General features: G+C 40.6%; 2 long non-coding RNA genes across 2 annotated transcripts in view; both read right to left on the bottom strand.

Annotated features, from left to right (window-relative positions):
• The window catches only part of LOC311012040, a 264,577-nt gene that overhangs the window by 80,868 nt on the left and 169,756 nt on the right, over window positions 1–13,953 (bottom strand). The gene's annotated exons all lie outside the window — the stretch shown is intronic.
• LOC311012037 lies at window positions 10,558–12,155 on the bottom strand. Its single transcript, XR_014596971.1, has 4 exons — window positions 11,788–12,155; window positions 11,725–11,755; window positions 10,926–11,054; window positions 10,558–10,695 (listed from the first exon to the last, which is right to left on the bottom strand). It is a non-coding gene; the product is annotated as an uncharacterized lncRNA (long non-coding RNA).

Raw genomic sequence — 13,953 nt, 5'->3', positions numbered from 1 at the left:
AAAGAGGAGACAGACGTATCCTATCTGCTCTTCCACACGCTTGCGTGGAAAGCCTGAGGCAGGAAAAGCACCTTCCTGCCCTTCATGAGCCATCATGAACGGCATAAGCAGGGAGCGTAGCAGCAAAGAAAAACCCCTAAAACGACCACACCGGCAATTTCCCTGACCCTCTTGCTACAAGAGATGTCAGGGTGCTATCTGAGTTAAAATAAATGTAGCCTATTTAGGAAGGAGATTAGCAGATCCGTTGCCCCTCAGCTTGATGAATAAGGAGGAGACAGACGTATCCTATCTGCTCTTCCACACGAAGAGCACACCTTCCTGCCCTTCATGAGTTATCATGAACGGCATAATATATTAATAATAATAATAATAATGATAATAATAATAATAATAATAATGATAATAATACATTTATTTGTTGGCGCCTTCCAAACACCCCAGGTCACCTTACATGATAAATTCAATTCAATTTTATATTGTCAAACAACAGAGGTCATCTCCGGACACTTAATATTGAGCAGGACTAGAAATACGCTCAAAATGGGTTAGGGTTAGTCACCACAATTTCAAAGTCCCAACATCACCCAGGGGCAAGCTTTACAGCGACAGTGGCGAGAAAAAACTGCCTTAATAGGCTTTTAGGCAGAAATCTCGTGCAGCCCAGGCCCTTGGGTTCCAACTGTATTTGGTGTTGGTAGTATAGTAGTAGTAGCATTAACAGTAGTGGTGGCATTAACAGAAGCATGTATCAAGTAGTAGTCCATGGCAGCAGGCACAGCCACGCCGGGAGCGCAGCAGCAAAGAAAAGGCCCCCAAAACAACCACACCGGCAATTCCCTGACGCTCTTGCTACAAGAGATGTCAGGAGGCTGAGTTAAAAATAAAAATAGGAGATAGGCCGATCAGTTACCCCTCAGCTTGGTGAATAATAATATTTTGATTATACTTATGTACTTCCAATATTCGGCTCATGGCTTGAGCATCTAGGATGGCGCAGATAACGTTCATAAGCAGGTGAGAACCATCTGCCCATGGCTTTTAGGTTGGGCACATTGCTGCTGTAGTTGCTGCTCCAAAGCAGAACGAATGAGTCATGCAGCGTTCTGGAGGGAGGCCGCATAATTTGCAGAGGAGGCGGAGGCAAGAGGTGAACCAGGCTCGTGACAGGGGTTCTCCTCCCTCCGTGATGAACAGCGGCTCCTGTGGGCTGGCTGGAGCACGGCTCCCAGATAGCGGGCCATGGAAGACAATGGACAAAAATCAGAGTTAGTTTGGGAAATAGGAACAGATATTCCGCTTCTATCTCTATCAGTTTTGGAATGTTTCAGGAACACAAAGGTAATGACTATGGAGAGTTACATGGCCTATGGTGAGGTCTTGGGAGGGGTTGAAGATCGTGAGCGTGTGGTGAATTCTCCACACCTTAGAGACTAGGAGTTGACAAATTGCATACGTTTTTATGGATTTGTGGAACATTGGAGTCCAAAAAGATGTCACCTTATCCTCATCGGCTTTTGGGCCTGCCGGCGGATGGACTAGGCTATAGCCACGGGTTTGGGACACAGCTTGCATGGTGTGAGAAAGAACTGCGAATGGTGCAAGAAAGAGCTTAGCGGCCAGTGCAGTGCCTGCTGATTAGAGCCAGGTCGACCACAGACCAGTCCAGTCTTTGGTTAACCTCTGAATGAACATGGCAGCCCTGGCAGAGAATGATTTGTGGTATTCATAGAACAGAGTTCCCCCGTATGACATGGCAAGATCGGCAATGATGGAAAGATCCAGTTCGGCTGGACGGGATGGATAGACTTTGCAGATTACATCTCTGTATACGCCATAACAACGGAGAATCCTGCTAGTGTCAGAGTCTTTCCAAGTCTAGGATCATAAGGCTATCTTTTAACATCACGGACACATCACCACAATCTACCACACGCTTATCATTAGGCTTGTTCAGGATGGTCTTGGCTTGACTTGACTTATCACGCCGACGAGAGCTGCAGGTGTCTGAGGGGGCGGGCTCAAGAGACTGTAGCCGAACGCCGTCGAGTCTGACAGCAGAGTCAACGTGACTCAAGCCATAGGCTATATGCAGCGGTACTCAATAGGCGGCCCCCCGGCCACATCCGGCCCGCCGGCCACCTATTTGTGGCCCCGGAACTATTATTTTTTCAGTATGTGTTTTGGTTGGGTCAACACGTGTATCGGGACTTGTCTCCATGCCAACGATACACAGACAGCCTGTTATTCGGTCGCGCTGTGAGCGCATTTTTAAGTTTCACTTTCGTTTTTGAAGCGCTGCGTTCGCATATTGCCACTTTGCCAGTAGGAGCATAGATAGATAGCATAGACGGGGAAAAAAGATTACATGAAAATGGCGTGTTCCAAGTTCTCTGCCTAAAGAAAGGTGGACAGTGAAAATCGCCAATTTAACGAAGAATGGACTGAAAAGTTTGCATTCATTCTTCCTCCAACCAGCACAAGACCCATGTGCTTAATATGCCAGGAGACTATCTGTGATGAAGATTCCCAATTTGAAACGGCATTATGAGACAAAAGCATACACATTTTGAAGAAACATATCCTCAAAATTCAGAGGGAAGAACAACAAAAAGAAATGCACTAAATACAGTATATCACATGTGGCCTGACCGACCTCAATAAATGGACCTTTGAGTCATTGAAAAACATCTTTGTGGCCCTTGAGGAGTTGTATTTGAGTACCCCGCTATATGGCTATATATACACACATTGTAGCCGTCGCAGACCGCGCTGCTTAGCGCTGCGAGAAGCTTCTCTTGAAAACGATGTTTTAGGTCACGTGATATGGTTGTGACCCTGTGACGTATTTGTAGTCGGCTGCTAAGCAAAAACAAATTCTAGCCATCATGCATCGCTTCAACCCACATACAATGCGTTAGGTACATCGGGTCGAATTTGCCTACTGAAATCAGAGCGCAGCAGGATTTGACTAGATTGACATCATTACCTGCGACTGCGGGGATCTGGCTTCTCAGGTTGCCAGAGATGGCAGCAGCGGGAGGGTAGAATGGGACGCCGGTGGAGGTTGGGACTGCACTTCCCAGAGTTCTGCGCGGGATAGAGACGCCGTCGGGGGGTGTCGGAGTGACGTCTTCGGCCCGCGTCGAGGAGGAAGCGGCAGGTTCCCGGTGTCGTGCCAAAAAGTGATCGTCTGCCAGAATTTGATTTCTGGTCGCGGGAGCGCGCACAGCAGCCTGTTGAGCGGTAGCGTTTAAACGTCTGGTTTTCTCTGGATTAAACGGTCATAATATGCGGATACACACAACTGTACGTCCGCAATTATAGCAAAGGTATGTGTCTTAGAAAGTTTAACGTTTGTTGTTACGTAATTATCACAACTGTGGCCTAAAGAAGTGTAGTTTGTAGCGAAATCAGCCCTGACAATTACGTGATAGACATGTCTCTGTGCTGGGTATGTCTGATGCCTTTGTTTAGCGCTGTCTTATGAATTAGACTGTAATGAATGTGATTTATAGGTGTGGATTTTCAATAAAGAAATGATCACTTTTGCAAGTATCCTCGTGACTCTGCATCATCTTTTATCTGATCTGGGCTCTACATCTGCTTCCCATGTTTGGATGTGTCTTGTATATCTAATATTCTTGTTTATGCCTAATATTTGGAGACAATACTATGAAAGACATGATTCGGGAGGGTTACATAAGCCTATAAATAGAACAGTTTTCACCTGCCAAAAGCTGATTGAAGGCCAAATACAGTTACTGAGAGGTTATTTCTGCCTAAATATGACTTGATCTCATTCTTGAGCTTCATAATATAAAGATCTGAGTTCAAGAGACAGCTTGAAATTCTTTTAAAGGACCATTACAACACAAAATGGGCCTTTTCACCTGCCAAAAAGTGATTGAAGGACCTATACAGTTACTCAAATGTTATTTCTGCATAAATATGACTTGATCTCATTCTTGAGCTTCATAATATAAAGATCTGAGCTCACAGGACAGCTTGAAATTCTTTTAAAGGACCATTACAACAGAAAATGGGCCTTTTCACCTGCCAAAAAGTGATTGAAGGACCTATACAGTTACTCAAATGTTATTTCTGCATAAATATGACTTGATCTCATTCTTGAGCTTCATAATATAAAGATCTGAGTTCAAGAGACAGCTTGAAAGGACCATTACAACAGAAAATGGGCCTTTTCAGAAAATGGGCCTTTTCACCTGCCAAAAAGTGATTACATCCCCTTTCTTGTAACTTAAAGATGTTTTCTGCCTCAAAATTGCTGGTCTTTATTCTGAAGCATCATATGTGACAGATTACCACCTCACATTACGCTTCACACTGGCCCTTTACACAGTTTACAAGTAGTGAAAAGTAGTGGTTAAGATTTATTATTCTTCAAAATATAACTGATGAGTGATATAAAGTGACTTTGAATCAGAGCAGCCCTTTCAGTCCAACATCAGGAGCTGGAAACAATATTTGGCAAGTGTAAAAATGCTATTTATGCATTGCATTAGCCCTTTAAGGCATGCAGGCTGCACATGTATCTACTAGGCTATATGCCCATGCACACACATCAATTAACATAACTTAATTGACACGTGAATGCATAGGATGCTAGATGCACTTGGGTGAGACACCATTATTTCAACGTTCATCATGGATCCCTGTCTGTTTGACCAGATAACGTCGTTCTTGTTGGGTGGAAACTTCCCCCCAGGATTATCTACAGTCCAACAGTCAAACTTTCGTCGAAAGACAAAGAATTTTGAAGTACAAGGTGAGATGGGTCCTCAAGCTGAATTCATAGACCTAACCTGAGTATACATGAGGGGCGTCCGAGGGACTTTAATTTAATTATATTAATCTTTAATTTTATTATTGTAAGAAATGCCTGATTTTGTGTCTGTGGTTATACAGATATATTGTTTTGTTGTATAACTGAGTTTTCTATCCAGACAGAGGTGGCATACATTAAATATATCGTGTATAGTTAGTATAGTAGCTATAAGTAAGTAAATTATATCAAGTAAGTACGTATACTAGTAAATATAAATGTATATACGTATAATATTACGTGAAACTAACCATGGCACTGGCATTATTACCTCACATGGCAAGCTAACATAATTAAGCATAATTAAGTATAATTACCCTTTCTTAGCCTATTCCGTCTCATTAGGCTGTCAATTTAATTTACTTTATTTCATTTATTTAGTTTAAGGTAAAACATTTTGGATCCTGCAGCTCTTTGGGCTCTATTCTGAAATCGACGGCGTGTCATTTTGGCATGATGCAGGTGTTTTTCCAATTGACACTTGCGCCTCACACTCGTCTCTGAGCTCAATTGGGCGTGTTGACGTTAGACTTTTTCAGTGTCCTCTTCTTTTTTTTAATCAAAACATGGTCAGCTGGACATAGGCTACTTCTTATGTGAGAAATTATTTAAATATTAAGTAGCTTTCATAGTAAATACACATACATATCTTATGTCTACTGTAGTTGCTCATAATTCATCATTAACTTTTTTTTTTTTTTTTTACTTTTTACAGATGCTCAATTGTACTATCTCAAACATAAAGGGCAGCCTCACTGTTACAAGGCAAAGGTGCTCCGTGGAAAAGAGGAGGCCGATTCCATATTTGTGGACTTCCATGCGAGCAGCACTGGTGCACACTGTGGCCAGAAAAAGACCAGAGAGGCAATCTCTAAAAGATTTTACTGGCCTGGCATGTCAGAGGACATTAATCAGTGGGTCAGTATGAACCTATGCTTTCTTATCAGATTTTTAAGTCACACAGATGGGGAAGATTATTTTATACACACACACACACACACACACACACACACACACATATATATATATATATATATATATATATATATATATATATATATATATATATATATATATATATATATATATATGTAATGATCATAATAATACTTTGTTTCTGTTTTTATTTCAGGTGAATCAGTGTACTGCATGCCAGGCCAGCAGTGTCGTCATAAAAAAGGAGGTGGAATACACACCAATAAAAGTAAAAAACAAAACAAAAAACGTAACATCTCATCTTTGTTATTGTATCATCTTTGGTTTTAGACTAAAATAACTTATTAACAGAAATAAAAATTGTACAGGAAATTTTACACATCTTTAATCAGTTATATTTTATGTGTTACAGGTTACCACACCCTTTGAGTTGGTTGGGATGGACTTAATTGGTAAATTAAAAACTACTGCAGCAGGTAATCAGTACATATGTGTGCTCATTGATTACCTGACTAAGTGGCCTCAGGCGTATGCCATTAAGTCAAAGACTGCAGAGGAGGTTACCCAGTGCATCCTCAAGTTTTTTTTTATCAGTTTGAAGCCCCAAAAAGGATTCTAACTGATCAAGGCCGGGAGTTTGTGAACGAAGTATGTATGAATAACCACAAAAATTAAATAAATGTATATATATGTATATAAACATTTATCATATACTGAATTTTGGTAATCAGCTATTTTAACACAACATTTGCTATCTCAGTCACGTCTTATTCCATCTATGACTATTTTTAATTTGCTGTCTTTATTTATTTTCAATACAGATCAATAAAAAGGTATGCCAAATGCTTGGCATTAAAAGAAGCCTCTGCTCACCCTATCATCCTCAGACAAATGGACTGGTGGAAAGGATGAATGGGACCATCCAGAGGTATCACTTTGAAATATTAAATAATATGTATTTTTTTATTTTCAAACCAAAAAACATTCAAAAAGTATTAAGACTTGTTCTGTCATTTGTTCTTTTTTTCTAGGGCACTGTCCAAATTGGTACAGGACAGGCCGGAGGAGTGGGACAAGCATTTGGATGCGGTAATGTTTGGCCTGAGGACAAAGCGGCAAATTACCACAACATTTTCACGTTTTTTCTTGATGTTTGGGAGAGAGGCGAGGTACCCGTCTGAAATTCCAGATGAATACAGAGTGAGTTGCACTTTGTACTTTGAATTTAAACAGACACACTTTGAAATAGTCATAATGTAATAATAATGTCATAATAGTCATAATGTAACATTAGAATCATATATGTATTACTGTTTTAATTTCATTGTGATATAATTTCAAAGGTGGACAGCAGTGTTGAGGAGAACCTTTCTGTTGAGGAGGCAACAGAGGACGTCCTCAAATTAGATGATGCTCTCCAGCAGGCTATCACAAACATCACGGCCAAACCGCACAAAAAAAAGGCACAAAACCTGCTCCAAACTTTCAGGTGGGGATGAAAGTTCTGAGGCTGAACGTTCGGAGCCAACAGAGGAAAGAGGGTAAATTGGACCCCACTTACCTTGGGCCATATACCATTTTGGCCATAGCCGGGAAGAGTGTCACCCTTCTAGATGACCAAGGAATGGTGGTTCCTAAAATCAATACAGACCACTTGGTTGTCTATGCGGAGGAACAGCCAAGGGTTCCGCGTAGACTCTCATCCACCATCCCCTCCACTGCTGGCCCACCCTCCACCGCTGGCCCACCCTCCACTGCTGGCCCACCCTCCAGCACTGTCCCACCCTCCACCGCTGTCCCACCCTCCACCGCTGACCCAGTGTCCACCGCTGGCCCACCCTCCACCGCTGTTCCACCGTCCAGCGCTGGCCCACCGTCCACCACTGGCCCACCCTATATATATATATATATATATATATGCAAGCTTCAAATGCTGGAGCTGACAATTTCACATTTATGTTTGATAATTAAATAAGTACCGACAGAAATTCATCCCTGCAACTTTAAAAATTGTTTTTATAGATGTCAAAGATGCATGGAAGGGGAAGAATGTTTATGTGCTCCTCTCCAAAGTCGGCCCGTACAAGGTGTTCTTTTGGGACATTTTCAACATGGGTCCCCAAAGAGAGTTTGAAAGTGAGGTGAGGTGTTAACATTATTTTCTTAGAAAATGTTTTCCCTATTGGCCATACTTTTAACTTAAAAGTATGGCCAATAGGGAAAACATTTTCTAAAAATCAAATTCTTATAATTTTTTACAAAAAAATATGTTTCTAAACATTTATTTTAAAAATCACAGGTTATCAACGCATATCTGACCCTCCTTGTTAAAAAATATAATGAGGAGAACACAGAGAGGGCATTTGCAGTGGACTCCTTTGAAATGACAAACATATGGGAGGGAAAGAAACCCAAGGTTAAGGTAATAAACAATACTGCCTCATGTTATCTTACTAATAAATACAGCACAACATTTTATCAACATTAGGCACTTTTGATTTGTTATCTTACAGATTGTCCCACAGATGTACAGATACATCACGGGCATTGTGAATAAGGGTCATCACTGGATGCTGGTGGTAATCATTTTTTTCAACATGGTTTGGTGCATATGTACACATGTTATTCAGCTACACGTGAAGAACTGCAAAGCTACAGCATTCTGATTAAATTTTAACTCTATATGTAGGTGATCTTACCAGCTGAGAGAAAAGCAGTTTTTCTGGATCCATTGGGTGAAAGAAAAACAGCTGTAAATAACTGCAAGGATATCACAAGGTAATTTAGTTTGCATTCTTTTAGGGTGGCACTGTAAGTACAAAAGGTTAAAAGTAATGGACAACAAAGTTACATTTTTGAATTACAGTAAATTACACACAAATAAAACTATTACTGTAAATACTGGCCAGATCAAGTCAGTACAGTATGTTGGTTTTTTTTTCACATTAGTGATACATTAATAACTTAAAGAGATAAGTTAATACATTTAGCCTACTTTAGGGAAAGTCTTAGATGTGGAGGTTAGCAAATAAAAGGAAAGGGTTATAGATTTTGAGAAAAGTATAGGCCTGTCAACAGCTGTGAATATGTGATCCACCTACTGCTACATAACTTAAATAATAGAGACCTATCTTAGGCTGTTATTTCAGCCCATAATTCTACATCATCCTTTCCAGCTATGTTAAGAAAACTCCCTTTTCCTAAGTCTTACTTTATTGCATCCTATTTATTTTCCTATCCCAATTGTTATGCAAATGACAAATACAGTTAGTAAAAGGTTGTAATAGTATGTTTCCCTGTACTGTACTAAAAATGAATGCATCTTCTTAAGTCTTCTTAAAGGAACTTAGGGCAGGATCAAGAAATAAGACTCAACAGTGACACGACGGCCGTTAGGGTAACTGCAGCCATCTGCCAAGCCGGCGCGGGAGCGCGCATGAACTCTTCAGTGCAGCTGATGCTGTGACACGGTTATTTATTTACTCGCTGTTCACGTGACTGTTTACTACAAGACCTCCGCACATGCCTCCGCGGAACTACGTTGGTAGCATATATCTGCGAACAGCATCATGTCAAGCGACGAAGTAAGTAAACAAGTGTTTATTTTAGTGTAACTTTAGGATGTTTCTTTGACAACATTAGCGCATTCATTCAGCAAAATGACAGTTGTAATGTAAAGTACGTTTACCTTACACTGGCCAAATGGTTACTAAAGTTCAAACTTCACCAGCCACGGTGAATAACGAGCTAGCGATAACCATTGTTTTGTGACTGGTGAGTGAAGCTAATGTGCCTGCCATCAACGTTATGGTATTTGAAGAGCATTTGGCTTTGTGGCTGCAGCTAATTTCTGACTGTGGTAATTACCAACATAGCTAATATTTATAACATTGGATAAAGCTTGCTAACAAGCTGACATAAGTGTACAGTCATTATCATGTAACAGCAGTAGTATGATTCAATGTCTCAAGCCATGTTATGTGCCAGTGTCACTGAGATAATTTGTGAAACCATTTCCATTATAAGACAATATAAATGGTATGAATAGCACTGATGAAAACAAAGTAAATACAAGAAAAACAGAAATGTCAATATGTCATAACTGGTATTATACTAAGTTGAATCAGAATAAAAATAACATCAAATAAAATCATAACATCCCTTTGAGGATTACTAAAGTTATTCTTATTATTGTTCTCAATGTTTTTGTTTCAGGATTTGGAATTGACTCTGGAAGGAGTGGCACACATGTTCCAGATAGAGGGCAGCCTGCTTGGTGCACCTGCCTGAACTGCCGACGCATGCCAACCCAAATGTAGAACTTGTGCTGTCGGCAGGCTCCGGACCAGTGTCTGAGCAGGAGTGCCCATCTGGAGAATGTACTGCCTGGATGAGGGTACACTGCGTCTGGTCAGGATGACGTGGAACGACATCTTCGCTCTGGAGGACAGCCAAGATGTGGGCAGCGATAACAGAGAGTTTCGGTTTGCTGCCTACCGGCAATTTACGATATGGCAGAATGGGCGTCTGGGAAGAGGGAACCGGAGGCCGATACCGAGCTGCTGTGTTATTCGCATCCGGGCCAAATTCCCTGACCCTTTTGCGAATTACACAGGTTACAAGGAAGCTCCATTTAGGGTGCCGGACTGACAATTTCTACAATACCTCAAAAAATAACATTTTTCAGCCAAAGATTTCATCCAAAAATAAAAACCATTTATGTAGATTCTATATTTTTATATTTATTTTCAAAGTTTACAGAAAAATAAAGTATTTTTCAAATTTGCAGTATGTACATAGTTTTATTTTGTATTTATTTTTTATATGTTTATAATAAAATAAATGTCTGGTAAACAAGACGGTCTTGTCTTCTCTCTTCTCTTGCTCACATCTCTGGATCATGTAGCTGAGGCCTTTATGGAGAGAAGAGAACAGTAGCGTTAGAACACATACCAATGCTCCAACTCCAGCCATTAGAATATCTTCCCTGTCAAGTTAATGTCACCAGTGTAATCAGTGGTGTGTGTGTAGTTGGGAAGTGTGGCTAAATACATGTCAGCACTTCATGTTATTTTATATTATAATATTGTTTGTTGTTTTGTCTATATTCTGAAAAGATTGAAATTCCTGAAAACATACTAACCCCTCAGACACTGGTTCGATTGGTGATAATCGATGAGAGATTTTAGCAGCTGTCCGCTTGCTGGGTGTTGATGTTCTCATCTCCTTACTTCCCTGAGTAGCTGCTTCAGGAGTTTGCTTCTTCTGGTAGCTGGAAAACAGCAATATTTTAAAAAGTTACAGTCTGAGTCAGCAAGCTGGCTGTGACTTTGCTACCTTGGTGTCTTTTCTCTTTGGCCAGAACAACTATGGCCATACAATGTTTGCCTGCAACAACAATAATATGAAAATACGCGTCTCAGTCGTTTGGTAATATTGTGCGCTTCACTTTTACAAACAATTTCTTCTGCTTTACATACAACGCAATGTATAATGTCTGGAGCAATCTTGTGTGGAAGGTACAACACAAGTCAAAAAAAATAAATGCTAAAAGCTCTCTCTCTGAGCTTGTTTACATGCGATTGTGCACTTCACGGTTAGCTCTAAATGCCTTTTATTCAGCTACATCACAACAGTATCATCAACACGTCAACACAACACAATCGTTAGCCTGTTGCTACAGCCAGCTGCTAACGTCACCTACCGGATAACAGTTGGGCTTTCGGTCCCATATATAAAAGGGACATATTTATAACTATTCGGTTTCAGACTACAGGACCGTGGACAATGCGCAGTCTGTAATTATTCAGTGTTACACAGCGTTGGACTAAGTTACATGTTAGCAGCTAACGCTACTTTGCACTTTAGCTCATTCCGAGTCCTCGGTGATCTCATAAGATTTTCAAATCCACCCGTAAACATGACCTGTAATGTATTCTTACCTGGTTACTAGGAAATTAGCCATGTCAGCATCTGTTTTCAGTCCGAGTTCAAATTGAAGCAGCCTCCATGAGTCGAACGCATATCCAATGTTTATCCGGGTGCCAGCCCGGCTTTGGTCATAACTTCGTTTGGACTCACGACTTGCCGCTGATAAAACCTTCGTTTTCTTCTTGGTATTACTTTTTAGTGGACTTTGTGTGGTGGTGGGTCATTTTCCGGCCGAAGCAGAGTCCATTACTACACATACAGTACTTGAATCCACCGCGCTTGTCTTTTTCCGGTCTCCAAGCCGTCGAGTACGCGCATTCAGCGTCATTTGACGTCACGTCCGCCGGACTGCGCGGGAAATTCGGACCACGAATTGCAGTACATCATGCAGCACACAGCCTGTTCAAGGCAATGGGGAGATATGTGTGTGGTCTCATTCTTTTTGGTTTTGAACGCTTCATCACCCATTAGCATTAAAAGACTTAAAGTGAATGTTTATTTTTTCACAAATCCTGCCCTAAGTTCCTTTAAGTAGCAAGTCCAAGGTAATTCTCCTTTCCTTTTGAATCAAGTTTTTACTTTCTCATGCTCCACTGTCATGCTTTATTCCACCATCAAAAATGGTTGGAACCATTAAGAAACTATTCATACTTTAGCATTATCAAAACTGTAATTGTCAGTTGTTTTAGAACTAGCATTAAGACCTGATATATATTTAGACTGCTTTTCTCCAATCAACCTAAACCAACTAACGTCAATGATCTCTTCTTCTAAACCTTCAACCTGTCTCCTAGACCCGATACCAACCAGGCTGCTGAAAGAAGTCTTACCCTTAGTTAGCGCGTCGCTATTAGATATGATCAATGTGTCTTTATTAACAGGCTATGTGCCACAGTCATTTAAAGTAGCTGTAATTAAACCTCTTCTTAAGAAGCCTACTCTAGATCCAGGGGTTTTATCAAACTACAGACCAATATCAAATCTTCCTTTTCTCTCTAAGATCCTTGAGAAAGTAGTCGCCAATCAACTGTGTGACTTTCTCAACAATAACAGTCTACTTGAGGACTTCCAGTCAGGATTTAGAGTACATCATAGTACAGAGACAGCTCTGGTGAAAATTACAAATTACCTTCTTATTGCTTCTGACAAAGGACTGGTTTCTGTACTTGTTCTGCTAGATCTTAGTGCTGCATTTGACACCATTAACCATGAGATTCTAATATGTAGACTGGAAAAATTAATTGGCATCAAAGGAAACGCATTAAGCTGGTTTAAGTCCTATTTATTCAATCGATCTCAGTTTGTACATGTCAATGAAAAATCCTCCAGGCACACTGAAGTTAAATACGGTGTTCCTCAAGGTTCTGTGCTCGGACCAATTCTTTTCAACTTATATATGCTTCCTTTAGGCAACATTATTAGAGGACACTCTATAAACTTCCATTGCTATGCTGATGATACTCAGTTATATCTATCGATCAAGCCTGAAGAAACCAATCAGCTAGTTAAACTCCAGGCAAGTGTGGATGACATAAAATCCTGGATGACCTGCAATTTCCTGATGTTAAACTCCGATAAAACGGAAGTTATTGTACTTGGGCCTAAACTCCTCCGAAGCTCGCTGTCTAAAGATATAGCGACTATTGATGGGATTGCCATCGCCTCAAATGCTACTGTAAGAAACCTTGGAGTTATCTTTGATCAGGACCTGTCCTTTGACTCGCATATTAAACAAACCACGAGGACAGCCTACTTTCACCTGCGTAACATTACTAAAATTAGGCCAATGCTGTCTCAAAAAGATGCAGAAAAACTCGTCCATGCATTTGTTACCTCAAGGCTGGACTATTGTAATTCTTTATTATCAGGCTGCTCTAATAAATCTCTTAAATCTCTCCAGCTGGTTCAGAATGCTGCAGCTCGTGTTCTGACTAAAACCAGAAGAAGGGATCACATTTCTCCTGTATTAGCTTCTCTGCACTGGCTGCCAGTAAAATCCAGAATAGAATTTAAAATCCTTCTCCTCACTTACAAGGCTCTTAATGGACTGGCATCATCATATCTTAAAGAGCTCATTAAACTCTACTGTCCTCCTAGAGCACTACGCTCTCAGAATAAAGGGTTACTTGTAGTTCCTAAAGTCTCCAAAATTAGAACAGGGGCCAGAGCTTTCAGCCATCAAGCTCCTCTTCTGTGGAACCGTCTTCCGGTTCTGGTTCGTGAGGCAGACACTGTTCCCA

This window comes from Eutrigla gurnardus, assembly GCF_963514095.1.
Source record: "Eutrigla gurnardus genome assembly, chromosome: 4".
Taxonomy (NCBI): domain Eukaryota; kingdom Metazoa; phylum Chordata; class Actinopteri; order Perciformes; family Triglidae; genus Eutrigla; species Eutrigla gurnardus.
The sequence above is the reverse complement of the archived record's forward strand: the minus strand, read 5'-3'. Positions and strand labels throughout refer to the sequence as shown.